This window comes from Bos javanicus, chromosome 13, assembly GCF_032452875.1.
Source record: "Bos javanicus breed banteng chromosome 13, ARS-OSU_banteng_1.0, whole genome shotgun sequence".
Classification (NCBI taxonomy): Eukaryota; Metazoa; Chordata; class Mammalia; order Artiodactyla; family Bovidae; genus Bos; species Bos javanicus.
Genome location: NC_083880.1, coordinates 13,097,029 through 13,124,290, shown reverse-complemented (window position 1 = coordinate 13,124,290; position 27,262 = coordinate 13,097,029). Strand labels below are relative to the sequence as shown.

The 27,262-nt window shown below is 39.6% G+C and overlaps 1 protein-coding gene and 1 long non-coding RNA gene across 2 annotated transcripts in view; one reads left to right on the top strand and one right to left on the bottom strand.

Moving 5' to 3' along the window:
• Window positions 1–27,262, top strand: part of CELF2 (CUGBP Elav-like family member 2) — a 663,065-nt gene that overhangs the window by 33,382 nt on the left and 602,421 nt on the right. The window lies entirely within an intron of this gene.
• Window positions 21,962–23,236, bottom strand: LOC133258829 (uncharacterized). Its single transcript, XR_009740169.1, has 2 exons — window positions 23,032–23,236; window positions 21,962–22,265 (listed from the first exon to the last, which is right to left on the bottom strand). It is a non-coding gene; the product is annotated as an uncharacterized LOC133258829 (long non-coding RNA).

Below are 27,262 nucleotides of genomic sequence, written 5' to 3'. Positions count from 1 at the left end.
GCCTGGTGGGTTGCCATCTATGGGGTTGCACAGAGTCAGACAGGACTGAAGCGACTTAGCAGCAGCAGCAGCAGTGAAGCTATACTCTCAAACTCATGAATTATCAGTATTCTCCCCCAGTAACAAGATGCATTCACTTAAATTATACGACTTCATATTTGGTATTAAAGATAGAAGGAGAAGATCACTGTTATCTCAAGAATGTGGGAAATAAAACATCAAAGGGAGAAAGAAGCCACTTATAAATGCTTTCTTATCTAACAAAACCAATCCAATTTTCTTTAAATTTCTCAGAGTTTAAAGAAACACACCTAAAAGCTGTGTTTGGGAATGTGGATGTCATGTTGTTCTTAACAGGAATAAAAGAACACTAGGAAGTTTGAACCCAAGACACATCGACTCAGTCTGGTCTCTTGCCCTTTTGGTGACTTCCCATGAGTTTAGGGCGGCTCATCCATCATGTTCAGGAGATTGAAAATCTGGGTGTACCCAGGAGCACAGGTCTTGGCCAGGGCTCCTCTCAAACCACATCACATTGTGTGGGCTGATCAACATCACATTCCCCTTGAGCTGTTTGCTTAGCTTGTCTTCATCCCTCTTGGCAATCCCCCCTCTTCTTTCTCTGGGCTGGTCTCAGAGTGAGGTTCATCACTCAGATCCAGTGCGGCCAAGGGCGTAGGAACAAGACCAAAGCCGCCACACTGCAGTTGGTGGTGTCTGCAGGGTCCTCAGAGGTGGGATAGGAGTGACCCTGTCTCTGTGTCTGCATAATCCACACTGTATGACACGTTCAGGCAGCACCTAAGTGCTGGTCCCTGCTAACACCAGCATCCTCCTGCCAGGACTCATGGCCCTTGCTCAGGGGAAGCCCTTTGTTGCTCTTCACTCCCTCAATTCACTGAATGGAAAAACAGCTCTATCGGGGGCTCCCACACTCCCGCTGAAAGCTAGGCTGGAACCTAGCTGTCACAGGGATTCTCTTCCAGGAAGCCAACCAAGGTTAGGCCACCAAACACCAGGCCCCCGGGCACCTACTGCTGTGTCCTCCTCACACCTGGGGAAAGAAGCCAGCAGGCTTCCCACATTTGGCAGTGAACTTGTCACCCGATGACAATGAACCTGAATGCCCGTTGCACCAACTCCCCAGACTTCTTCAGCCCAAACATTTTAAGAAGCAAAAGATAAACTATTATTTAAATATTTCCACTCATTCTGGGCTCCAAATTCACTGCAGATGGTGATTGCAGCCATGAAATTAAAAGACGCTTACTCTGTGGAAGGAAAGATATGACCAACCTAGACAGCATATTAAAAAGCAGAGACATTACTTTGTCAACAAAGGTCCATCTAGTCAAGACTATAGTTTTTCCAGTAGTCATGTATGGATGTGAGAGCTGGACTATAAAGAAAGCTGAGCGCAGAAGAATTGATGCTTTTGAACTGTGGTGTTGGAGAAAACTCTTGAGAGTCCCTTGGACTGCAGGGAGATCCAAGCAGTCCATCCTAAAGGAAATCAGTCCTTAAGTTCATTGGAAGGACTGATGCTGAAGCTGAAACTCCAATACTTTGGCCACCTTATGCGAAGAGCTCACTCATTGAAGACCCTGATGCTGGGAAAGATTGAGGGTGGGAGGAGAAGGGGACGACAGAGGATGAGATAGTTGGATGGCATCACCAACTCAATGGACATGAGTTTGGGTAAACTCTGGGAGTTGGTGACGGACAGGGAGGCCTGGCGTGCTGTGGTTCATGGGGTTGCAAAGAGTCGGACATGACTGAGCAACTGAACTGAACTGATTCATTCTGAGGAAGCCTAAGTTTATTCCAGAATAATTAGTTAATGGAAGTTTGATATCACTTTTGAATGCTGTATGACAGTGGCCAAGGGCTTCATTCAATGCTGTGAACTACACAACAGCCCTAAATCCAAACGACCTGGGCTGTTTTCCTGACCTTATTATCTAGCTGTGTGACCTTTCTGTGCTTCATCTGATCTCTTACGAAGGAATTAATGTACTACTGATCCTGTAGGAAGATTAGAAGGATTGATAGAGGTAAAATAGTTAGCTTACCTCACAGAAGGTAGTAAACACTCAATAAATGTTAGCTTTGATTCTGATTTGGATGGCGGGATTAAAGCAATCTATAACATAATTTGAAAAGGACCAATGAGGCTGTTTTCATCCAAAGACAGACATTCAATTAATCACAGGTTACAGATATTATCAGCCCTTTCATCTGCCTGAATTTCATCATTTCTTGATATCTGGTTCAGTCCTCAAATGATACAGTGTAATGCAACTGAGTAGATCCAGTCAGACTGCTTTTCATGAAGAGGGGCAGGAAATGTCAGATGGGAAGTATTAGCCTCTATACTAGTCTGGGACTCTGGTTTAACATTGAGTCGGACACCTGGTGGGCTTCCCTGGTGGCTCAGTCAAGAATCTGCCTGCAATGCAGGAGACCCAGCTTCGATCCCTGGGTCAGGAAGATCCCCTGGAGAGGGGAATGGCTACCTACTCCAGTATTGTTGCCTGGAGAATCCCATGAACAAAGGACCCTGGCAGGCTACAGTCTATGGGGGTCTCAAAGAGTCAAACACAACTGAGTGACTAACACTTTCACTTTTTCACTTTCAGGACATCTGACAAGTAACTCATTAATAAATAGGAGTTACCATAATTCTACAATCTCATGGTTTTGGTGTAATAAAATTTTAAAACATTATTATGTTAAGTTTAGAATACCAGGCAAATATAAGGGACTGTTACCATCTTCAGTAGCATATTCCTTGCCCATGATGAATTTGTCTACTTCCTAACTGCTTTTTTGAAGTTGCTGTCAACACCCAATGTCTTGAGAGAGTCCCCATTGTCAGCACCAGCTCTTAAAAACCCCACAAAATGATGTCAGTAATGATTACATGAGAACACTTAGGTAAGGCAGCTCATGAACAAGAGGACAGCTTCCTTAGATACCAGGTATCTTCACTAATTCTTGTGGCCACCTATACCTGCTCCCCTGTGTAGGGAGGAGGAATGGCACAGAATCTGGGAGGCAAGAATTTTGAGAAGAACAGGGTAGTGCCAAGGGTCAGCTCATCCTAGCTGCAGTCAATGTTGACTGGATGGCCTTCGTTCGAAAAATAGAGAAATTCAGACACCATGAAAAGCTTAAGAGTACCATTGAGGTCTGTTTATCTAAACTTCCTTATCCAAAGTCACGGTTCTTAATTAAGAGTCCAATCATTTGATCCAGACTCAAACAATTTTTTTTTTTCCTGACCATAGTTTACTGAGAGCTTCCCATGAGCCGAGTATCATTCAAAACTATTTGAACATATTAGTCCTCATCCTCACACTTGGGGTTATCAATAGTCCTTGGTGTGGGAATGAGGGAAGAGGCTCGAAGAGGTTCAACAGCTGCCCAAGCTCCCACGGGTGGGGAGTTGCAGAGCCTGGGTTCAAACTTTGGGCACAGAAACCCAAGGCCTGTGACAGTTGCCACAACTCCACTGACAGCTGGTGTTCAATCCAGATAATCTTGATGGGCAAACCATTGCAGGTAATCCAATTGGGTTCTTGCCTGGGACCAGTATGCAACCCCCTCCCCCAATTGAATTCAGCATCAAATGCACCATAAAGTAAGCAGAAATCATATCTTAGGAAAGGCAGGTGGAGGAAAAAAAAATGAATGCAAATTCTAAAACTATCATTTAAAACCCTACTGGATGTAAAACAAAAATGTTCTGCCTGGTAACACAGATTAATAAAATAATTAAGCCGTGTTAGACAGGTAATGTTTTAGTCAATTTAGTGTGGGTAAAGCACTCCTGCACAGATTGCAACTTCTGCACAGAGACTATAAACATTTGCCTTTTATGAGTTTTTAAAAGCATATCTTACTTTAAATTCAAGACCTTAGTGTCACACACAGCTGCATTTGATGAGTTATTCCTGCACCATTTGCAAAGAGGAGCCTGCCTCTGGGTTTTGGCAGAGGTTTAGAAGTAGGGGAGGTCAGTCTTTAAAAGTAACCAAGTAGATCCAGCTTGAAATATTAATCATTTGTTTACCCGCACCTAAGGCATTTTACTCCTGTTCATCTACACGGAAATCTCACTTGGAATTTAACAACAATCTATACCCAACCATCAAATATTTAGTGTCTGTTTAGGAAGAGTAATCGGTATAACTCAAAGTTACTGTTTGTTCTGTTTGATTAATGTTTGCCAAGTGGAAGTTTTGGAACAAAATGATACATCAGCGTTCCATACCTTCCTCTGCTTATCGATACCATGTCTCCTGATCTTTCCTTGCATCACCCTTTGAAAGTGGAGCACAATGAGTATTTTCTTGAATTAAATCTTAATTTCTGTAAAGAATTCGCATTTCCCCTGAATGGCAGACGTTTCCTTCTCAAAAGTCACCCTAGATAAACTAGCAGTATATCCACTTCTCACATATTTGCCTTCTCTACAATTTCACTAATCGCAGTTATAGCCGAGAACATCCTTCCTCCTGTCCTGGCTCCTTGCCTGTTGCATTTCTTCAGAGCAATCCTTTCATCTCTGGGGGCAGCACAGGACTATAAGTTGAGAGTTTGATGAATGAAATAATGAGCATCCTCACGTGTATAGTGAGGATAATGGAATCCACCCCACTCATCGAACAGGCTGTTGCAATGATTAAACAAGTCAGAATCTAGGCAAACATTTTAAAAGTAGTAAAATAATGTATAAACATATATTCTTATTACTATTGCCACCGTTTGAATAGCGCATGGTAAGAAATTTTTGAAAGAAGTTGAAGGTAGGAAATACCTGTAGGCTCATAAAAATGTGCATAGCTTAAATAACTTTGTTCCATAAAAGGTAGAGTAGTTTCCTCAATGCTTGAATTGAAACATTGAAAGCAAAGGAATGCCCTTTATTTTCTCCTCTCAACTCTGACTCAGAGCCTAGTTCTCATAACAGAAATGTTTTTCTAAGTAAAAGTTATTTTTTTCAAGAACAGAATTTTGTAGCCCAATGCTTAAAGTCATCAATGTAATGAGTTTCAATAGGGGAACAATTCTGCTGTGTAGGAATCATGAATGACACCTGATTTACTACAACCAGCCGTCTACCAATGACCAGAAAAATTAAGAATAACTTGCATGGATAAATCGAAGCAAGCTTTAGCATTTCCTTTTATAATAACCATCTTGATTATCTTAACTTGGGCAAGATGCCAGCAGAAGTGAGATTTCAGAACCGGGCAAACTAAGAGATAATGAGCCAAGATACTTCTTTTTCTGACAAGGAAACAATACTTCTCTTCCTTGATGTTGGATCCTGATGTTAATCTGATTTTGATTTTTCTCAGAGGAAATGCTATCATCTCAACTGCAAAATCGATTCCTTCTTCATAAATCATTATGCTCTATGCTATTCAAGGATTTTATCTTTTCTCTGAATTTGATTTGGTGATATCTGTAAGGAACAAGACTTTATTTTTTTTTAATTTTATTTTATTTAACTTTACAATATTGTATTAGTTTTGCCAAATATCAAAATGAATCTGCCACAGGTATACATGTGTTCCCCATCCAGAACCCTCCTCCCTCCTCCCTCCCCATACCATCCCTCTGGGTCATCCCAGTACACCAGCCCCAAGCATCCAGTATCATGCATTGAACCTGGACTGGCGACTCGTTTCATATATGATATTATACATATTTCAATGCCATTCTCCCAAATCATCCTACCCTCTCCCTCTCCCACAGAGTCCAAAAGACTGTTCTATACATCAGTGTCTCTTTTGCTGTCCTTGGAGAACAGTGCGGAGATTCCTTAAAAAACTGGAAATAGAACTGCCTTATGATCCAGCAATCCCACTGCTGGGCATACACACTGAGGAAACCAGAAGGGAAAGAGACACGTGTACCCCAATGTTCATCGCAGCACTGTTTATAATAGCCAGGACATGGAAGCAACCTAGATGTCCATCAGCAGATGAATGGATAAGAAAGCTATGGTACATATACACAATGGAGTATTAGCCATTAAAAAGAATACATTTGAATCAGTTCTAATGAGGTGGATGAAACTGGAGCCTATTATACAGAGTGAAGTAAGCCAGAAAGAAAAACACCAATACAGTATACTAATGCATATATATGGAATTTAGGAACAAGATTTTAGATAGACCCAGATGTCACCAATTGAAAGTGCTAAATATTCCCTAAATTTATCTTTTTTTCTATTTAATATGACCTTGGGCTGGGTCTGTGCTTTCCTCAGGATGGCTGTTCTTAGAGTGGTTACAATAAACATTCCATAATACGTATACAAAAATGAATATAGTCGTCTCAGAAAAAAAAAAAAAAGGATCAAACATTTCTTGACTTTCGGTAAGCTGAAATAAGCGAGATTCTGGTCTACAAGATTTTCTAAGCTATGTCCCCAGCATTCTAGAAAGGGAATTCTCAGTGGCTACTCAAACAGATCCAGTTAAAGAGAGAGACACAGTCAGAGACCAGTAAAGACAGCATTTGTGCGAGTGTGTTTTCAGTTCTTAGTTCATTGTCATTTGAATAGTGTTTGAGCTGATGGAAATTCTTCTAGAAATTCCAAGCAGTTCACTAGTTTTTACCTTGAAATGTGAGTCTTTCTTTGAAACTTACTTAAACCATCTAATGTACTTCTACATCTTTTGCTGTCCCTTCTTTTTTTAAAAGCCCAGAACCTGATTACTAACCTGCAAAAGTGAATTAGCAACATTAGGTAGGATAAAAGAATACTGCTTTGAGAACTCGGGAAAGCACCAGCATGTCTTTCTGGGAGGAAGAGAGAGAGAGCGTTCTAAAGGAGGTGAAAATTAAAAGCCGTAGTACATACTTGACAAACAGCCAATGCATTTCAAAATGTTTTGTTATATTTACATAAATCACATCTCATTGGTAGTATTCTTCACATCTTGGTCGGATAATTGCTCTAAATACCACCGGAAGGGTATTGGGAAGACTAAGGATTGTCTTTTCTTTTTAAAGTAAGCATGATATTTGATTTTTAAAGGGCCAGTAATATTACCTATCAATCTGTTAAAGCAATGTAGGATCAGTGTGTTGGTATATTCAGCAGATGAATATCTGTGTTCCTCCCACTTGTGTCCCAAACCCAGCCCCAGGATGGCTGACTTAGAACTGCAGAAAAATCAAGGCCCCATCCTTGATTCTAAACTATTGTAAATCACTTCATCTCTGTGCATTTTCACAAAAAGTTCTATTCCTTTTATTTTGAATGAAAACAAATCAAAAACAAAAATAATAACATCTGGGTAGTAATCCTGACATGTTTTTATTCTCAAGGCCATTTCTTCCAGGATGTACAAATTGGGAAGTCATTTCACCTCTTTTGACTTCAATCTCCTGAACTATAAGTTAAATTTATAGTTGAAGCATGGATTAACTCTTTTGTGCTTCAAAAGTCCAAGGTCACACTACGACCTTAATTATGTGGATTTTGTCAGTGATAGTTGTCAGCATGGTGTTCGTATTGAAAACATACTAATTGTTCATATCTTTCTCTAAAATCCTTGCCTCCTGTAAATATTTCTAGCCCATACGTTTCTATATAAATGACTCCAAATGGCCACATAGAGTTGACTTAATCATTGAGTCTATTGGGATATTTCTAAGTGATAATGATCTTGATATACATTCAGAAAGCTCTGAAAGGAGTATGATTTTTAATGTAATTCTAAGATGTACAAGATGGCAGTTCTACTTAAAACATTTAATCCTGATGAGTAGAACTAGTTGGCAACCTCTGTTTTCTGCTGTTTTGGATACATGTTCAACTTCAGGACTAACTTGTGTAGATTAGTCTTGGATTTCTTTCTGCTTTTACCAGAATTCCAACTCCTAGCTCAATTATTGACTATAATTTCCCTAAGGGTATCTTTCTTTCTGTATTACTGAAAAATCTATTTTTTGTTTGTCTGTTTCTGGATATGAATAAAAAAGTGACTCTAATGAACTGACACTAACAAGAATAATAATAATAATATATTTGTAGGTGCTTACATTTATATAGGATAGTCTTTCTATCAAAAGCGGATAGAGGCCTTATCCTGTTTGACAGGGTGATAAACAAACTGAATCAAAGTGATCAATTCCATCACCAGGGGTGAAATGTCACAGGTATTAAATAGTCCACAGCAATACAGGAGTGAAGGGTGAACACAAAAAAAGATTTCTTTCTTTATCATCTTATGGGATATATCTCTACTGTTGGTGGTCCTTGTCAGACTGCCAGAGAACATCCCAGTGTGGTTGTAATAAATTTCACCTCCAGTCATTTGTGTTCCCACCGTGGGGACAGTATTAAGACAGAGTGTTGAAATGGGACTAGTGTGGGATTAGAGACTGATGGACCTGCTCTCTGGTTCCATTTCTTCCACTTAGGAACTTTCCAACTTGGGCCAGTCACACAGCTTCTGTGAGCAGTGTTTGCCATCCATGTGTGGTCAGTGCAGGATGTGCTGATGACTCCCCGGGCAGGATGTTAGAACCATTAAATGATATAAAATATTCCAGGTGCCCAGTGTATGCTTCAGTACTTCACATGCGATAATTCCTCAAGGAGGAAAGTACAGAATTGGTATCCAGGGCTGAGAGTGGGACAGTGGGTTTTTTTCCACTTTGTTTGGTCATTGTCTACACATTTTCTGTCTTGCTAATTGGTCCCTTCTTGGTCTTTTGGTTAGAGAGAGAGTTTTTTTCAGCTTTTCTTCTGACATTTTTTGTCTACTCCCACTGTAGTTTTGGGGTTGTCACTTGCTACAGTCCCCCGCTGGGGATATTTGAGGCATGAAGAAAACCCGGGGGACTCACTGCCATATTGTGGATCAAGTCCCATCGAGTTTAGCTGGACTGCTTTCTCCACTTGTCAGTCTTCTTATGTCTGTTTCATAGACACAGTGACCGAGTGTTTGGCTGAACTTAGCATGTACTCCATCCTGGTCATGAATGTGGAACACAGATTTTCTGTAATAATGTTTATTTTTGAAAAATACATCTCTAAAGTATGTCCGTATCTTCCTACCTTCCTAAGCATCCTATACAAAACACAATTTAATCTTTTATCATTAAGATATTACTATGTTAAATTTTTTTTTAAGAATAATGGTATGTTCACTCTCATAACTGCATAGTATTGTAGACACAGATGCTATAGGGGATTTACCTCCACTATAAGCTAAATCCTAAATATTACTTTCAGGCAAAACTAAGGCCCCTGTAATGGTTAAATCAGTTTGCTTCATCATCCTGTGTTACTTTTCTTTTTTTATGCAACTACCTATCCTAACATTCTTAGAGACCTTCATACCTTCTTCCCAATACTCCTCACGTTGTTTCTAAACCACTCTATACTGATACTGATAGTGAACTAAAGTCCAAGGTGACTCTACAAATCCTCATTGGCAACAACACCGAACACCTGCCCTCAAAGGCTTGATGAAGAAAAACAGGGTGCCATCTTAAAGATTCCTTTATGGTAGACAATAACCTGGTCAAACAGAAAATATCTTCTGTTCAATCCAATTCATTTTTATCAAGCACTGTGATAAGCCAGGCAGTGAGCTGCTAGGGGACACAAATATGAGAAAGATCCTCCCTCCCCAAGTTGTTTACAGTAGAGGGAGGAGGAAGAGGTCCCGCACACTAAGGACAGGTAGTGATGACAGAGCTCAGTTGGTAAAGAATCCGCTGCAATGCAGAAGACCCCAGTTCAATTCCTGGGTCAGGAAGATCTGCTGGAGAAGGAATAGGCTACCTACTCCAGTATACTCGGGCTTCCCTTCTGGCTCAGTGATTCATAAAGAATCCACCCACAATCTGGGAGACCTTGGTTCTCTCCCTGGGTTGGGAAGATCTCCTGGAGAAGCAAAAGGCTGCCCACTTCGGTATTCCGGCCTGGAGAATTCCATGGACTGTATAGTCCATGGGGCCGCAAAGAGCCGGACACGACTGAGCCACTTTCACTTTCAGCGATGGCATAATGCTGATGGATTGAGAGAAGAGGGTTGAGGAGAGCCTCTGCGTAGAGGTGACCTTTGAGTTGGATTTTGAAGTATGAGAGGAATGTTTTTGTTTAAGTAAAGGGAGAAAGAAAAAAATACAAGCATGATCATGGGGGCTAGAAAACACCCAGAAAAGTCCAGAGCTTGGCATGGTGCCTGATGTGCTGGGGATTCTCAGCTGATACTTGCAGAGCTGTTGATTTAAGCTTGCATGGTGAGTCGGAGAGATAGGAGAAAGTTAAAGGACTTTTGCAAGACATTTCTTCTCTGTTATTTTCTATTTCATTAGGTGCTTTTGCTCCTTTATTTCTGTTTGCCTGCCTCTGGTGTACAGTGATAATATGTGCACATGGCAAACTGCACAGTGTGAGAACTGCCTCTTTCAGGACAACTTGCCACAAGTAGCCTTCTTTCTCTTTCTTAAAAAATCTTAAGAACATGAACTGGTTAAATTACTTTGCCGCCTCTAAATGTGGAATCTAGTTGAGTTCTGGAGGGGAAAAAAATTGATTGCCATAACAAGGTCTACTGCTAAACTGAACATATGTTGCTCATAATGTCACTTTCTAAATCAATGAAATTATCATTATAGAACATGTCGACAAATTAGACATGTAAAGCGCCGGCTGTATGTGGGAGAGATGTAATTTGGCTCCATAAAAAGAAAATTAAACAATAAAATATCAATGACAGATGTAGTTAGCTAAAGGTTTTGAGGTTTAAATACCAATTTGTGGGGAAAAAATTATGCAGACAAACTGAGGGTACCACATAAAAATACGAGTCTTCATGAGAGAGGAAGTTTCAGTCTTTTGACCAGATGTTCTAAAACCTTAGCTGTGCCCTTTATTTAATGGATGAGTCTACAGACAAGTTTCTAACTTTTCAAAATCCAAATAAAGTAGGTTAGTTAGTAGATAATAAAAGAAATAAAGCTAATCAAATATTTAATTCATGTCTCTGACTGTAGTCCATAGAATTCTCTAGGCCAGCATACCAGAGTGGGTAGCCTTTCCCTTCTCCAGGGGATCTTCCTAACCCAGGGGTCAAACTCAGGTCTCCTGCATTGCAGGCAGATTCTTTACCAACTGAGCTATCAGGGAAGCCCGATTTGAAAGATATAATAGATTAGGTTAGATTGGTCAAGCCACATTCTCTGAACCTGGGATTCTTCAAGTGGAATTGTCTTGTCTTTCTTTCCTTAGAAAGCAACATGATAAAAAAACCCCACAGGTTGCAATGTATTTCTAGTTGTGATTAATTATTCCTAACAATAACAGCGTCATAGAATTACATAGAATCTTAAAGATAAGTATGAAAAATAATCAGCACAATTATTGATAATAAGCTTATCGTTATCACTAATAAAGTTGTAGGGTGTATTATAGCAAAATAAGTGAAAATCAATCATCTTTTGTACTCCAGAGAAGAATTTTCGTACACTGGCTATTCCTAGCAGGTTTCAGACTTTCAATGTCTATATCTGGAAGAATAGATAGACCCAAACTTTTCTCAGCACTGAAGCCCAGGACAGAGTAATGGCATACAAGCAGTAGAAAACACCCGATGATGGTCTTCAACAACCCCTATTGATTAAGATAGGAAACACGACATATGCCAAGATTATAGAAACGTCAGAACATTTCAACGTCTATGGAATTTACTAAGAGACTTCTCTAATCTTTTATAAATCTTCTACTTTTTCCCTCACTGTGCCTTCAATCTTGGAAATCAAGAATTGGTTCATATCTTGTCTCCTAGCATTGAGCACAGTAATGGGCACATAGTAGTAACTAAATAAACACATGTTAAAATGATATTCAGATGGATAGAGGCAGACATAACAAGAAGAAAGGTTAAAATATTTCCCGAGTGAAAACCATTCATTCTGTCCATAAAATAGTTCTGTTTCTGCATGCAGGAATGTTGTAATCTGGCCCTTGTGTAGTTAAGTGGGGTCACATGAATGGGAATTCCAGCAATCACTCGTAAGAGGAAGTAGCCGTAGTCACGTCCGGGCTGGCCAGTCTGGCTGCTAGTGTGAGACTTGGTAGGGTGAACTTTCACTCTCTTGGTGCTCATGCCAGCTTCTCAGCAGCCTGAATTATAATCCCAGGTTAATTATAATGAACAGAGTCCCAAACTAACCTATGGACATAATGTAAGAGTTAGAAATCACCTTTTGTGGTGCTAAGTCCCTGAGATGATGCTGGATGGTAGGATAGGCAAAGATAAAGTGGCTGCTATTATCTCCCAGGAAACATTCCTTCTCCTATTTAAATGTCGTATGGTATGCATGCATGCTTCCTAAATTGTTTCAGTTGTATACAACTCTTTGTGACCCTGTGGACTATAGCCTGCCAGGCTCCTCTAACAGGGATTCTCCAGGCAAGAATACTGGCGTGGGTTGCCATTTCATCCTCCAGGGGATATTTCCAACCCAGTCTCTTATGTCTCTTGCATTGGCAAGTGGGTTCTTTACCACTAGCACCATCTAGGAAGCCCACACCATATGGTATACATCTTCCGGATCATCTCAACCTCACTCCCAACCTCCATCCCATTCCCAAAGGGGCCAGTTTGATTAAACTTCCAAGTATTGCAGTAGTCCACACCTGAAGATTTTCCTCCAGTGGAAAAACTTTTCAGAGTGGGCTTACATACTAAGTTGACAAGGATGACTCTGCAGAACATTACACAAGCACACACATCTCAGCAACTTCATTCACTGTCTTTTTGGTCAATATAGAAAAAGTCTTGATATAAATAGATAGATTACCATGATCATTCAAGCAGATATTATTTTCATGTCTAATGTTATTGAATGGATGGAATTCCCATGTCTAATGTTACTGAATGGATGGTTCCATTATATTGCACACAATATAATTAATAGAAAAAAATGACAGTTTTGTAAAGTAGGAAGAAATGAGGATCTAACATAAATGACATTCTCTTCTAAAAGTTGTGGATTGAAAACTTCCCCAGCATCTGTTATGGAAATATGGAAACTTATATTTTTAAATGCAGTGTGAAATGTAAAATAAGAGATAAAATGTGGTGAGTCCATATTTGAAGATCCATGCTTGTCAAAATAACACTTTCCAAAAAAATCGTTTAGAAAGGTTACCCCTCGGAATATTGCCACCAGCAGTGCTACTTTCAATAATTTGTATGTTTGGTATATCCATACAATACTCAGCCCTACCAATTCATAACCCCAGGAGGAAAAAAGAAGAAGCATACCAGTACAATAGGTAACCTCCAGACTGTGTGAAAGGAGACATATTTTGGCAGGCAGGTTGGGATTGGGAAGCCCAACCTCAAACTAGCCGAAGAGAGAAAGAAGTTGTGATGGGATCAATTAGTTGGCAATGAAAATTAAGAAAGAAGCATCCAGCAATAAGGAGTGAGATGTTGTAACTGAAAGAGGGGTTGGGTTACTCACTCCCTTTTGGATGCTGGCAACCGTGGGGGAAGGGGTGGGGCAGAGGGTGGATGCCTATTCAGAGACCAACTCCCCCAGCTAACAATCAGTGGGCAAGAGCTTTTATTCACAGAGGGCCATGTGTAGAAAAAAGCACAGTCAACTCTGACAGTCATCTTGATATCTGTCATCAGTGTTCTGATGTTCCATTTCTTGAGGCCAATTCTTGGCATTGTGGGAGCTTATGTCAGGACTCCAGTCTGGTCTTCACATAGTTAACTTCTCCACCTGGTGGGGGTTTCAGTATCTATAAGGCAGCTCAGAGGCTATGGCTCAGAGTATTACCGATTGCCTTTGAAGAGGTCCTTGACTTTGCTTAATGACTTAACTACTATTATTTGGTCTCCGTGGACTGTTCCCCTTGGTTTCTGCATTTTCTCACTTCTCTGATTAAACTTTTTCTTTGGCTAAAGTTTTTCCCATAGCCAAAAGGCAGAGGACATGATGGGGGGTAAAGACCAGAGTGTCCTGCTCAGTTTCAATGTTGTGTAGAGTAATTGTGTCCTGGAAGTTAACTCTGGGACCATTTTCTTTATTTTAACAAGTAGCAAGAGTTCCCAGACAGACTAGTGTTTAGGATTCAGCACTTTCACTGCTGTGACTGGGGTTCAGTTCCTGGTAGGGAAATTGAAATCCTGGAAGCCGTACAGCACTGCTAAATTTTTCTTTTAAGTAGTATTGTAATACAACCTGCTAACAGTTTATCAAGCAATGAAGACCACACTCCTCAGGGAGAAGGAGAGGACCTAAAGGATGCTTCAGCACCTGCATCTGACTTGCCCACAAGTTCAGTCTATGCCTAGGTTTATTCCACCTGTCAATTTCTATAAGGGATTTGCTATTCTTGTTTGCATTGCATGTAGCATGTCCATAATCACATCCATAATTTATATTTTTCTTCAAACTTTCCCTCCCTCTGCCTTTCAGTAGAGATAGATATTCCAACAACAGTCATCAGAGAGACAAATTTTAAGCATGTAAAGAGAGTATGCCCAGGAGAGGCCACAGAAAGTGTACAGCCTGCAGAATCCATAACACCTGCGACTTTATATTCATCGAGGATTGGCTGCAAATTTTGTGGGGCCTAAAACTTAAATTTGGTAGGCCCTTTATAAGAATGATACAAAATTATAAAAACAAAGTCCACTTAAAGTCTCTTTTGAGCATGAGAAATCATAGGAAATAACAAATTTTACAAAACAAAAAATCCAGAAAAATAACATATGTATATTTATTAATAGCTGTGAAAATGCAGGCTTAAAACTCAACATTAAAACTAAGATCATGTCATCCAGTCCCATCACTTCATGGCAAGTAGAAGGGGGAAAAGTGGAAGCAGTGGCAGATTTTATTTTCTTGGGCTCCAAAATCACTGCAGATGGTGACTGTAACCATGAAATTATTTAGAAGACACTTGCTCCTTAGAAGGAAAGCTATGACAAACCTAGACAGCATATTAAAAAGCAGAGACAGCACTTTGCTGACAAAGGTCTGTGTAATCAAAGCTATGGTTTTTCCAGTAGTCATATATGGATGTGAGAGTTGGACCATAAAGAAGGCTGAGCGTGGAATAATCGATGCTTTTGAATTCTGGTGCTGAAGAAGACTCTTGAGAGTCCTTTGGACTGCAAGGAGATCAAACTGGTCATTACTAAAGGAAATCAACCCTGAATTTTCACTGGAAGAGCTGATGCTGAAGCTGAAGTTCAATACTTTGGCCAACTGATGCAAAGAGCTGACCCACTGGAAAATACCCTGGTGCTAGGAAGGATTGAAGGCAAAGGGAGAAGGGGGCTGCAGAGGATGAGATGGTTAGATAGCATTAATGACTCAGTGCACATGAATACGAGTCAACTCCAGGAGATGGTGACCAACAGGGGAGCCTGGCATGCTGCAGGATTGCAAAGAGTTGGACGCAACTTAGCGACTGAAAAACAACCACCACAAAAATACCTCAATATTACTCTTTCTCCAATATGCATTTTGGTTACAAAGTCTTTGATCACCTTTGGATATGATCATCTTTTTTTTGTTTTTAATGAAGCAAGTGGAAACGTGACTCCATCTTCCAGAATGACTGACCAGAAGCTGATGGTGATTGTTACTATTGCTTTGAGAGCTTCCAACTTCATAAGTTGTCATTGGTAGTAGCATATACACATTTAGGATTGGAGTTAAATTTGGGAGAAGTTCTTCAAGTTTCTTTCCTATAAGAACTGTGAGGTTTGGAAGAATTTTTTGTAGGAGAGCTTCACAATTGTACATTTCACGTTTTGTTTTCTCTCCACTTCCCACACACTTCAGTGCAGGATGCTATTAGGGCATATTTATGTCACCATTGGGTCTCCACCTCAGCAATATCACTACAGTGCTAAGTAGGTTGGCCAGGTGGGCATAGGAGCAGCCCTGGCAGCCGTTCCTAATCCAGAAATTCTAGCAAACTTTTAACTGATCACAGAACCAACCATCCACATAAACATGAATCACAACATAATGTCCCCTTAGCTAGACCCCTAAAATACCATGGAATACCACTAACAGAAGGGGAGCCATCACAGATGGGAAGGTAATATGAGTGGGAAAAGGCACCTGTCTTAATCCATTGGAATCATAACATCTCACTTTTAAATTTCTTTTACAAACCTAGGACACTTTATAATAGGGTGACCAAGCATCCCAGCTTGCCCAGGACAGCCCCAGGCTTAGCACTGAAAGCCCAGCCTCCCCAGCAACCCATTAGTCTCCAGCAACCAGAACACTCAGTCACTCTATCTTATAGACATATTTCTGGGGCACCTCCCAGGGCCTTCCAGGGGCCCCGTGAGTGAGCGGCCGTGGAACTCAGCCTTGTGGTCCACCAGCCTTGTGGTCAATCTCTCTCCAGTTGCAGACTTTATCCTGAGAGTTATTACCTTGTGACACTGGACCATATTCATTATCTTCTGAGTTTCTTTCTCTTTTAACAGTTGTAAAATATGGTTTCTTGAGATGATTGCATGAAATTATAAGCATCCTGTACAAAGTGGGAAATTGGCCCTTGGAAGTTATTATTATAGGCTATTATTAACTGCAGAAACCAAGAGATTTCCATGGTTACTTGTCTTCCATATTTTAACGTAAAATCAGTGATAAAAAATTAAAAGTTAAATTCTGAATTTATTTAAGCCAACTTTACATAATCCCATCCCTGTCATGTTTTATGAACTATTTCTATGCAGCCGTATGTTGTGAAAAAAAGTCACAATTAATTTTTTATGAGCTTAGCATCTCAGAGAGAACAGCAGTGATGCACTTTATACCAAAAACAACTTTGCAGCCCAAACCAATGGAATTAATAGTTTGAAACAAGACCTCACAAGAAACAAAAAGAATTATTTAGAACAAAACTAAAGTTGAAGAAGAGGAATATCTATTTCACTCTATACTATCAACATACTCCCTTGATAATTTCAGGGTTTAATCACCATAGCATCTGAGAAGTTGTTTCTTATTTTTAACTAAACTATGGATCTGTTTGTCTTATTTGTATCCCTATGGTGATAAAAACAAACGGTCAACATTTTCCTCAGAATATTTCTCATCTTTGTGGATGATCATTGTCACCTAGCCTTTCCTAGTCAAAGTTAAACAACATTGTGTCTTTATAGCCTTTAAGAGAGAAGCAGTGTGTCAGCCACAGGATAGCTTGTATTGAAAAGAAAGTGAAAGTCACTCAGTTGTGTCCAACTCTTTGTGACCCCATGAACTATACAGTTTATGGAATTCTCCAGGCCAGAATACTGGAGTGGGTAGCCTTTCCCTTCTCCAGCGGATCTTCCCAACCCAGGGATCAAACCCACGTCTCCCGCATTGCAGGTGGATTCTTTACCAGCTGAGCTATCAGGGGAAACCCAAGAATACTGGAGTGGGTAGCCTATCCCTTCTCACGCAGATCTTCCTGAGCCAGGAATCAAACCGGGGTCTCCTGCATTGCAGGTGGATTCTTTACCAACTGAGCTATCAGGGAAACAGGATAGCTTACTTGACAATATCTTTTCTGTGCCTAAAATTCAGCAATCCTCAGAACATAAACTCAACTAATGGGCAAAAAACACCTGCTAAATGAGTAAGCCAATAGCTCAATGTGTGAATTGAGAGAAGTCACCAATGTCAATGGACTTGATCATTCTCATCTTTAAAATAAGGAAATTAGATTGCCTTGAGCACTCAGTCCAGCCTTGAAATTCTACCATCTTAGAATCTATTGTTTTATTCTTCATCCTGGATTCTTTCTAAGTAACCAGAAAAGGATACAAAACCCTGAGAAAGGATCTAGCCCAACATACTGGCAAGACTTTATCCTTGCCTCTTTGGCTATTCTCCTGTAAATGTTCATTAAACCCACTTGCTTTTGAAATAAAGGTGTTGGGAAGGTAGTCCATGCTCCAGCCCGGAGTTCTTTGCTGCTAAGATCATTTCTACTCATTTTTTACCCATCTCCTAAATGTTTTTGCATGCCTTGTTACAGAGATGTATCAAGCACATCAAATTTGAGTTTCTGTAGATCAATACCTGATAAAATACTCCGGTTACAAATAATACAACTGAAGAGAAATATATTGAGGGTTTTGTTTGCTTGTATGCTTGTTTTAGTTCATGAAGCCATACCTATATGGTGAGATGATTGAGTTGGGAAGGGGTGGAAAAAAAGAAGAAAAAAAAAAAACTTCTGATCCAGTCTTGTCAGCACTCTTAGTAGCCAAAAGATGCTGACCGTCGATTTTGCAGGATTCAGTTGGTAAGATGATTTAATCATTTTTGAAACAGGAGACCACCAAGACCAATCCGTTCAGTGGTTTCATGTGAATGCTGGCTAATAATTTTGATCATGAGGATGTGGTACCCTGGTATACCAGTTTAAAATACTCTAAGAAATGAAAGAATCACTGTGCCTTCCAAATGGCACAGCTTAATCCCACAGAGAAAATGACTCCAATGGGATGAGAGGCCCCTATCTGTGCAATTATAAATTATAAATAAGTAATTAAAGATTAATTCTAAATCTCTTTAGGCCCTAAGATGGATGGGCCATCTGGTTATTCCTGAGATGCTTAAAGAGCATTGATGCTCATATGTCCCAATCAATGGTAAGACCTTTTAGAGAGAAAAAAATGCAAGAAGTCTCAGTGTTTTGTTCTTGAATTTATTTATTGGTCCCATCTAACTCTTCCCTAAACATGTAAAATTTTTCTGGTGGGTCTGTTTAGTAGCTCATGTACTGTTGCTAGGGATTCCCTGGTGGCTCAGATGGTAAAGAGTCTGCCTGCAATGCAGGAGACCTGGGTTCAAATCCTGGGTCAGGAAGATCCCCTGGAGAAGGAAATGGCAACCCACTCCAGTATTCTTGTCTGGAAAATCCCATGAATGGAAAAGTCTGGTGGGCTAAAGTCCATAGGGTCACAATGAGTTGGACACGGCTCAGTGACTTCACTTTCACTTTTCTTTTTCATACTGTTCCTCTAATTCTTATTAATCCTCATTTTTTGAAAAGCTATAAAGATTTAGGAGATTCTGTGACTTTGTATCAGCCTTTGTCATCCCAAAGTCTTTGTCATATAACCATCTTTGTATGAAGAATTACTAAGTCACACCAAAAGACAGGTCAAGATTGCCAGGAGAAATATCAATAACCTCAGATGACACCATCCTTATGGCAGAAAGCAAAGAACTAAAGAGCCTCTTCATGAAGGTGAAAGAGGAGAATAAAAAACTTGCTTAAAACTCAACATTCAAAAAACAAAGATCACGGCATCTGGCCCCATCACTTCATGACAAATAGATGGGGAAACAATGGAAACAGTGAGAGATTTTATTCTGGGGGGCTCCAAAATCACTGTAGATGGTGACTGCAGCCATGAAATTAAAAGAGCTTGCTCCTTGGAAGAAAAGCTATGACCAACATAGACAGAATATTAAAAAGCAGAGATGTTACTTTGCCAACAAAGGTCTGTCTAGTCAAAGCTGTGGTTTTTCTAGTAGTCACGTATGGATGTGAGAGTTAGACTATAAAGAAAGTTGAGTGCCAAAGAATTGATGCTTTTGAACTGTGGTGTTGGAGAAGACTCAACCAGTCCATCCCAAAGGAGATCAGTCCTGAATATTCCTTGGAAGGACTGATGCTGAAGCTGAAACTCCAATATTCTGGCCATCTGATGTGAAGAACTGACTCATTGGGAAATACCCTGATGCTAAGAAAGATTGAGGGAGGGAGGAAAAGGGGATGACAGAGAGTGAGATGGTTGGAGAGCATCACCGACGCTATGGACATGAGTTTGAGTAAGCTCCAGGAGTTGGTGATGGACAGGGAAGCCTGGCGTGCTGCAGTCCATGGGGTTGCAAAGAGTTGGACATGACTGAACAACTGAACTGAGCCAAGTCCTTCCCAAAGAGCCATCTCTGAACAGCTAGCTCTCTCCAATGCTTCCTCATTCCCTCCTTATCCTGGGTAATGTATTTGCTGCCAGGATTCAAAACCGGCAGAAAACTGTCAGCTGTCAGGGAGTCATTGCTTTCACCTCTCCATTGCCCTTCATTGTACACAGTGCGGCTCATTGTGTACAGCAGGCAAGGCCGAGTTCATTAGCAGAGTCATGCAGAAAGCCGTCAGCAGTGGGGCGGTTCTTCTCATTCTCTGCCCTCTCCATTCTGCCACCCGGCACCCACTCTGACCCCCAATAAATCATCTGGCATTCCCTCTTCTCATTCTAGTTCCAAATTCTGCATTTCCTCACCTGATGGCAAGTGAGATAAGGAAGAATGACAGGTCATCTGTCACGTCACCTTTTTAAGCAGAAGACCTTGAGTCAAGGTGGAAAGAGACACTGTCAGCCATAATCTCATGGACCGTTTTGAGAACTCAAACACGGTTCCCATCACATGAAACTGATCAGCCTCTCCCCTGTGAACCAGCTTCAGGTCTTCCGTGACACCAGGAATAAAAGGTGAATTCTGCACACCCTGCCCAGCTGGTCCTCTGCCCACCATTCCAACATCATCTTGGACCACACTCCCTCACCTTGACGACACACAAGTAGTACAAGGGAACAGTACACTCTCTCTGTTATAGGCTGGTGGCACTAAGAGCTGCCATAGATATTCTGGAGATCTGTTTTGCCTATGTATCAAAAGACTTGCTGTACTTATTCTTTGACCCACCAATTTCACTTCTTGCTTTTTACCCTAAAGAAATAGTCAGGACACATGAAGAAATCAATATACTAGTTTTGAATGCATTGCAAAGTTCTTTGTAGAACTTAAAACTTGAAAACCCTCTTTATATCAACCAAAAAAGAAGCTGATTAAATATAGAAATTCATTCATAATTCTGAACCCATTAAAATTTGACTGTCTCCTTAAATGTGGGATATGCATTGTAATTTGCTTCTGAAGAGTATAGTATGGAAAAATTGCTAGAAGAATCACTTTTACAGTGGAGAAACCTGATAAACAACACTTAGCCAGGTGATTAACATTGATATCAGCATGTTGATTTAATCATTCTGGTGGTAGTGATGTGGTGGTGGTGGTAATTCATATAGACACACACACACACACACACACACACACACCAGCCCCTTTTGTATTTCTGTGGGGCAAGTCTGGAGTCAGCTATGTCTCCAAGGAACTCTGTTCCCTTTTGTTGGAAAATGATGTTTAGAAACAAAATCTAGACCCAAGGTATGCTATTAATACTGGAAAACCATTGCTTCTAGGACCTCTAGCCAGAGTGACCTAGGAAATACATGTGTGTGCATAAACCCACACATAAACACAAACACCTACATTTCTACATCCGTCTGCCTAGATGATATATAGACAGATGATTGATAAATTCCAATTCACCACCGTAGATTCATTGTGTCTTCCATGTTTATAATTTTTCTCTAATATCAAAAAACCTGGTCCTCATTATCTGTATTTCTTGTACTTACTTATTCAATCCTAATAAACACATAAAGCAGTTTCAGAATTGCTAACCCATACCTAATAACAAATTTAATAACTGAATTAAACTCTAAACATATGTATATATTTATTTTATTAAGTTTTTCTTTGACTCTTTCCCCATGTTTCTATTGTGTTTTTGATCCTTTGTCTCTAAGTTTTTAAGGGTTCCTTATGTATTAAGGATATTTTACCTTTTGCTGTGATATATGTTGAAATATCATCTCCCAGTTTATCAGTTGCCTTTTGATGTTGTTTATGAGGTATTTTTGCCATGTGAAATATTTTAATTATGTCATCAAATTTATCAATCTTTCATTACCTCTGGATTTTAAGACATAGTTAAAAAGCCTTTTCCCCCCAAATTTAAAGAGGAATTCACTCATATTTTCTTCCAATGCTTGTATGGTTTCATTCTTAGATGTATAACTCAATCAAGTTAACGTTTATTCCCAGGTATGGTTACACACTTCTTTCTGCATCATCTCTTTACAAGAACATTTTCATTTGAGTGAAATCACCTTGGAAAAAATCAGGTTAACAGAAAGGTGTAGCATTAAGTTAGCTGTGAAGAAAGAGCAAAGCTTTAACTTGAAATGGCTAGAGGCAGAGCCAGTGCTTATGATGACTTCCAGGATGGCTTGGTCTCTACCTGCCTCCCTAGCTTCAGCTCTCCATGATCAGGACAATCTTCTCCACAGAAGCCAGGCTCTTGTATCAACACTTCCCTGGAAATGTACATAAAGGCAAGATTCATGATCTCTATTAGCAACAACCGAGAATGGCAGCTTCTTCTGGCAAAGGATAGATTAAATTTGTATTCCTTGTGGTTGGAATCTTAACTTCAGGGTGAAACATTCTAAGTTACATCATAGGCATTTCCACCTTTGCTTTCAAGGTATCCATTGCTATGTTCGACTTAAATACTTTTTTGTGCCCAAGACTGTTACCATTTCTGGGTAAATGGTGAAGAAAATGATCTTGCCTCCCAGAAAGTTTACCTTCCACTATAGAATACATGTCCACAGTTCACAGATTCTTCTGATTCCAAATACTGTTGATAGTCTTTACCTAAAAAAACTCCCTCCAAACTTGAAAAGTTTCTAAGGATACCCTGTGATTTAGGGTGCTAGAAGTCTCCATTGAATGAGAGATGATCTTTAGAGGCAATGTAAGCTTCTTTGGGCTGGAAGAAAAGGGAGCATTTCTGATGAAAACCAAAAAATGGCAAGTTACGGGTACCCACGATAATAAAGTTTTTCCACAAAGTATTTCATTCTATGCACGCAGCTCAAGGACTGCCCTTTGATAACATAAGAATAGCTCTAATATCTAAATGGCGACAGAGAGTTGGGCCATTATCACCCCTGATGAGAAGACACTATCTGCCCAAACTCACATTTGAGGATTCCCTCTGTCTTCCTGCAGTGTGGGAGACCTGGGTTCAACCCCTGGATTGGTAAGATCCCCTGGAGTAAGGGAAAGGCTACTCACCCCAGTATTCTGGCCTGGAGAATTCCATGGACTGTATAGTCCATGGGGTCTCAAAGAGACTGAATGACTTTCGCTTTCATTTTCTGACAGGCAACTTAACAAGTGCAGTGAATTTTTTTGATTGGAAAACACTGCTGTTCCATTTTGTCTATTTCCCACTCATGTACTTAATGCCTCAGCAGCATCTTTGTCTTAGTGATATTTCGTTCCTATTGTTTATTCCTCACCTGAAGTCATAATCCTCTTTGTGACATCTTAACCCATATGGTTGCTATGGAAATGACTAGAATGTCACATGCAAAAGGATCATTACCTTTGGTTTGGTGCCATCCGGACCATGTAAACTCTTAAGAGACATTATTTAAGGCAAATGTTTCAAAGCAAAATTAGAGAGAAAATAGATTTCTGGAAGCATAAACATAGTGATACAAGTGGAGTAATTCCAGTTACACAAACTTGGTCATCTCTAGTAATTCCAGAATATGAATTAGGAGGAAAAATTTTTCTTAGTAACTCACTTTCCTTCTTTACATTAATTTTTTTCAATACAAGTTTTTAAAATGTATTTCTTTGTAAGAGGATCTTTTCTCCAAATAGTTTGAATAAGACTATATTAAAAATATCTGATGCAAAAAAAAAAAAAAAATGAGCCTATGCTGCTCAAAGAAACTCTAAAATCTCAAGGGAGAATAAATAAGTATAAATGTCATCAACTGACTCCACCAACTATATAATGGAAACAACTTCAGAAACCATATCCTCTTGTAAACACATATTTCTCTTCTCTCTGAGTTTAAAAAAGATCAATGGTGTTTTGCATCCTAAATCATTCAAATGCATATAATTTTTAGCGCCTGGAGATATTAGGTATAATTATTCACATATGCAAGAAACGAAAAGACATCTTTTGGTCATAGATTAGCAGTAATAGTACATGTAATTTAGTATTTATTTATATTAGTGCATTTCCAAACTGTTTAAAGAATGCTTTTCAGAGCAATTCCCTAGGATATCTGCTTGTTCCCAATTAAGGAAAAGTTGGCACAAGTGATTTTTTTGACCCTATGCTACACCAGCCCCTCTCACCAGGGACCACCTGTGCAGAAGGCACATGTACCTCATTCAACCAACCATGATGGCTGTGTTCCATGTCAATTCTCAAATGCCTATGCAATGAGAAGACACTGCATTTTTTTTAATTCAAAATATGCATGTTTTACTTCAAAATATGCAGTTATATCTATTATGCTAGTAAAAATGATTCCACTTTTTTTTTAGTAATTTATTGAGTACCTACTTGGAGTTGGACCCTTTCTAGTTTGACATTTAATTGGCCAACACTGCCATTGATTTTCTTTTTCCCTCATGCTCTGACTACAGGATCAAGATTTGTAAGTCAAAGAGAGGCTCTCTACCAAGAGGAGGGATCTTTTCTTACCTGAATGAACTCTCTAACTAAATTGGAAGCCAATCAGCAACATATCCTGTTCATATTCTATCAACTTTTTCTGCTACACAGGATTCATACATGGTGTTCCCAAAACAGCCCACTCAAAGCCAGACTTGCGGGAAGATAACCAGAGCAGGGAGGCTCAGAAAAGCCAACTCAGAGACATGAATATGAGTTTATTCCTGTGGGAAAAGCTTCTTCCATAAAAGATAGGAGGAATGTGCTTGCTGTCAAATCCGTCAAAACTATGCCATGTAAAGCTATAGGGGAGAAAAAAAAAAGAAAACTCTGAGAAAAACCGAAGAGATATTTGCAAAGAGACCTGTTTTATGGGCATGGCCTACTTGGGATTTTTTTTTTTCTATCATCACTCAGCAAGCACAGAAAATTTACAGAATGGGGGGTTAGAACTAATGCCAAGTAACACTGTAGTGGTCAAAGCTGTGCCTTCATCACCTTGATTTCTTAATAAATTAGTTTCCTTTTTTTTTTTTTTGACTCATATTTCTTTTTATAGTATTCAAGGCAATTTTCTAGTCCATGTGAATTTGTTCAATCTTTTCTCCTAGATCCATGTAAACATTTTCACATATTCATCCAAATTCTTCCTTTCACCGGCACCCCTTCGGAGCTCTCTTTGAAGTGGAGAACTTGGCAGATCCTTCCTAGCAGAGCAGCATGCTTCCTCCTGGGGGTTGGAGATGTGTGTTGTGTTTAACCTCCTCCTAACTGGCCTGCCTGCCAATAGTTAGCATAATTTTAAACCAGTTCCATTTCCCTCCAGTGGGTATATCTATCTCCACAAAGACCACCCATCTTTGTTCTGCTTCACTATTTATGGATTACTTTCTGCCGGCCTCTGTCTGATAGAGGATGATCCCTCTAAAAGGACCATGGAACTAGCTGATCATCAGTACTCATTATCTTTGACCTTGATGTAGGGATCTTTGGGTAAGTAGCATAACACTTGGTAATTTCTCATTCCTTCCGTACATGACCAGGGATGATCTCCTGCTCTGCCCATCTATTTTGTGCTGTCAGAGGGTAAAACATTTTTCAATGTTGTCTGCAGCATGTTGATATTATCTCCTGCCTGTCGTTTGGATTGGAGGACATAGAGATGGAAATGAGCACTCTAAAAAACAGTGTCCTTATTTTGCATTTGTGGCTGATTATTAATTCTCTCAACTGCTTAACTTCCACCCATGCCATTTCTCATTTTAATTTGATGGCCCATCCAGGGCATGAATCCTGCTGCACCTAAATCTTACCCATCCATCTAAGGCAAATCAGCTGCCTTATCATTCATGCTTTCTTTCATTGTCTTACTTTTGAGTCTTGCAGCAGAATTCTTTATTAGGAAAACTTAATAGTTTGGGTTCTTTGAGAGCAACAGGCAAATCTGCAGAAAATTTAGACAATAGATAATAGTGCTGGACAATATTGACCCAGACTTTTAAAAAGTCAGATGGTTACTATTAATTATGCATTTATTATCAAAGCATGCTGTCATCATTATTTTGGTGGATGGAGAATATAAGAATTTAACTAACGCTGGCAGCCTCTTAGAAAGATTCTGTGTCAAATAAGCCAAAAATGAGGCCTGGATCAGGTATTGATTAGCCATTGGATACAGAGTACTACTTCAAAAATTTTAGAAGTTTGCATGAATCATTTTAACTTTAACTTCTGAATAAGGCCAAACTCAAAAAGTAAGTTTCAAAGCATATTGTTAAAGAGGGAATTCTCATTATCCTTCTGGTGTCTTTCTGCCTAAAACTGAACAGAAGCCAACAATCACAGTGAAACAGTCTCTTGATGTTTTAAAACTTGTTACTAAATCTTTTAGATCTCAAAATTGAAAATGTGGGTGGCATTGGCTTTAGAGTTGCTATTCTTAATAATAATTAATAAATTTAAATAATTATATTATTAAATTATTCAAATAATAATTTAAATATCTCAAATGCACCCAAAATAGATGACTGCCATGTCACCACTGACTCATACATAATTCTTAGCAGTCTTAGAAAGCATCACCATGTGTGAAAGAAGAGTGTGAGAGAAGTAAATGGTTGTGGTAATTTCCAAGCAAAAGCTGGGTTGGGTAGCATCAGAGTTTAGCACCACTAGAGCCTTTGGCTACCTCGAAGTAGGCTTGCTTAAAAACTATTTGGATTTATCCAGCACTATTTTTTCAGAAGTAGAATTCTTTCAGGAAACTTAAAAAAAAAAAAAAAAACCTGCAACAGTTTCTGATGTTGCCCAACTAGAAAAAGAACTATCCTTTGGGAGCCTGTAAGCTTGTGCACCTATAGATAGAGATTATTCTAAGTTATCCCTACACCACCCTGGAGTGACGGAGCCTAAAGCTTTGTCTCTTTCAACAAATATTCCTGAAGGGTCCACTGTGTGCCATGTACTGTACTGAGCACTGAGTAGAGCACTGTAAGTAAAGTAAGTGGGATGGACCCTGCTTTCTTATAGTTTTCAGTGTAGTGATGGAGACAAAGAATAAATAAGTAAGCCAATTAATAAATATATTTGCAAAGTATGGTAAGTGCAGGGAAGAAAATGAAAGAGGCACATTGATAAAAAGTGACAGGTATTGTAGGAGATGGCAAATGGTTGGACCTGAAGTCTGAGAGGGATCCAGCTTTGCGAAGGGAAACAGAGAAGAGGGTGAGGGGTACAGAACAAAAGAGGATAGCCTCAGTGGGTTCTCAGAGAACAGGAGACACTGCTTTAGCCACAGAACTTACAGAGGATCTGTGACAGGAG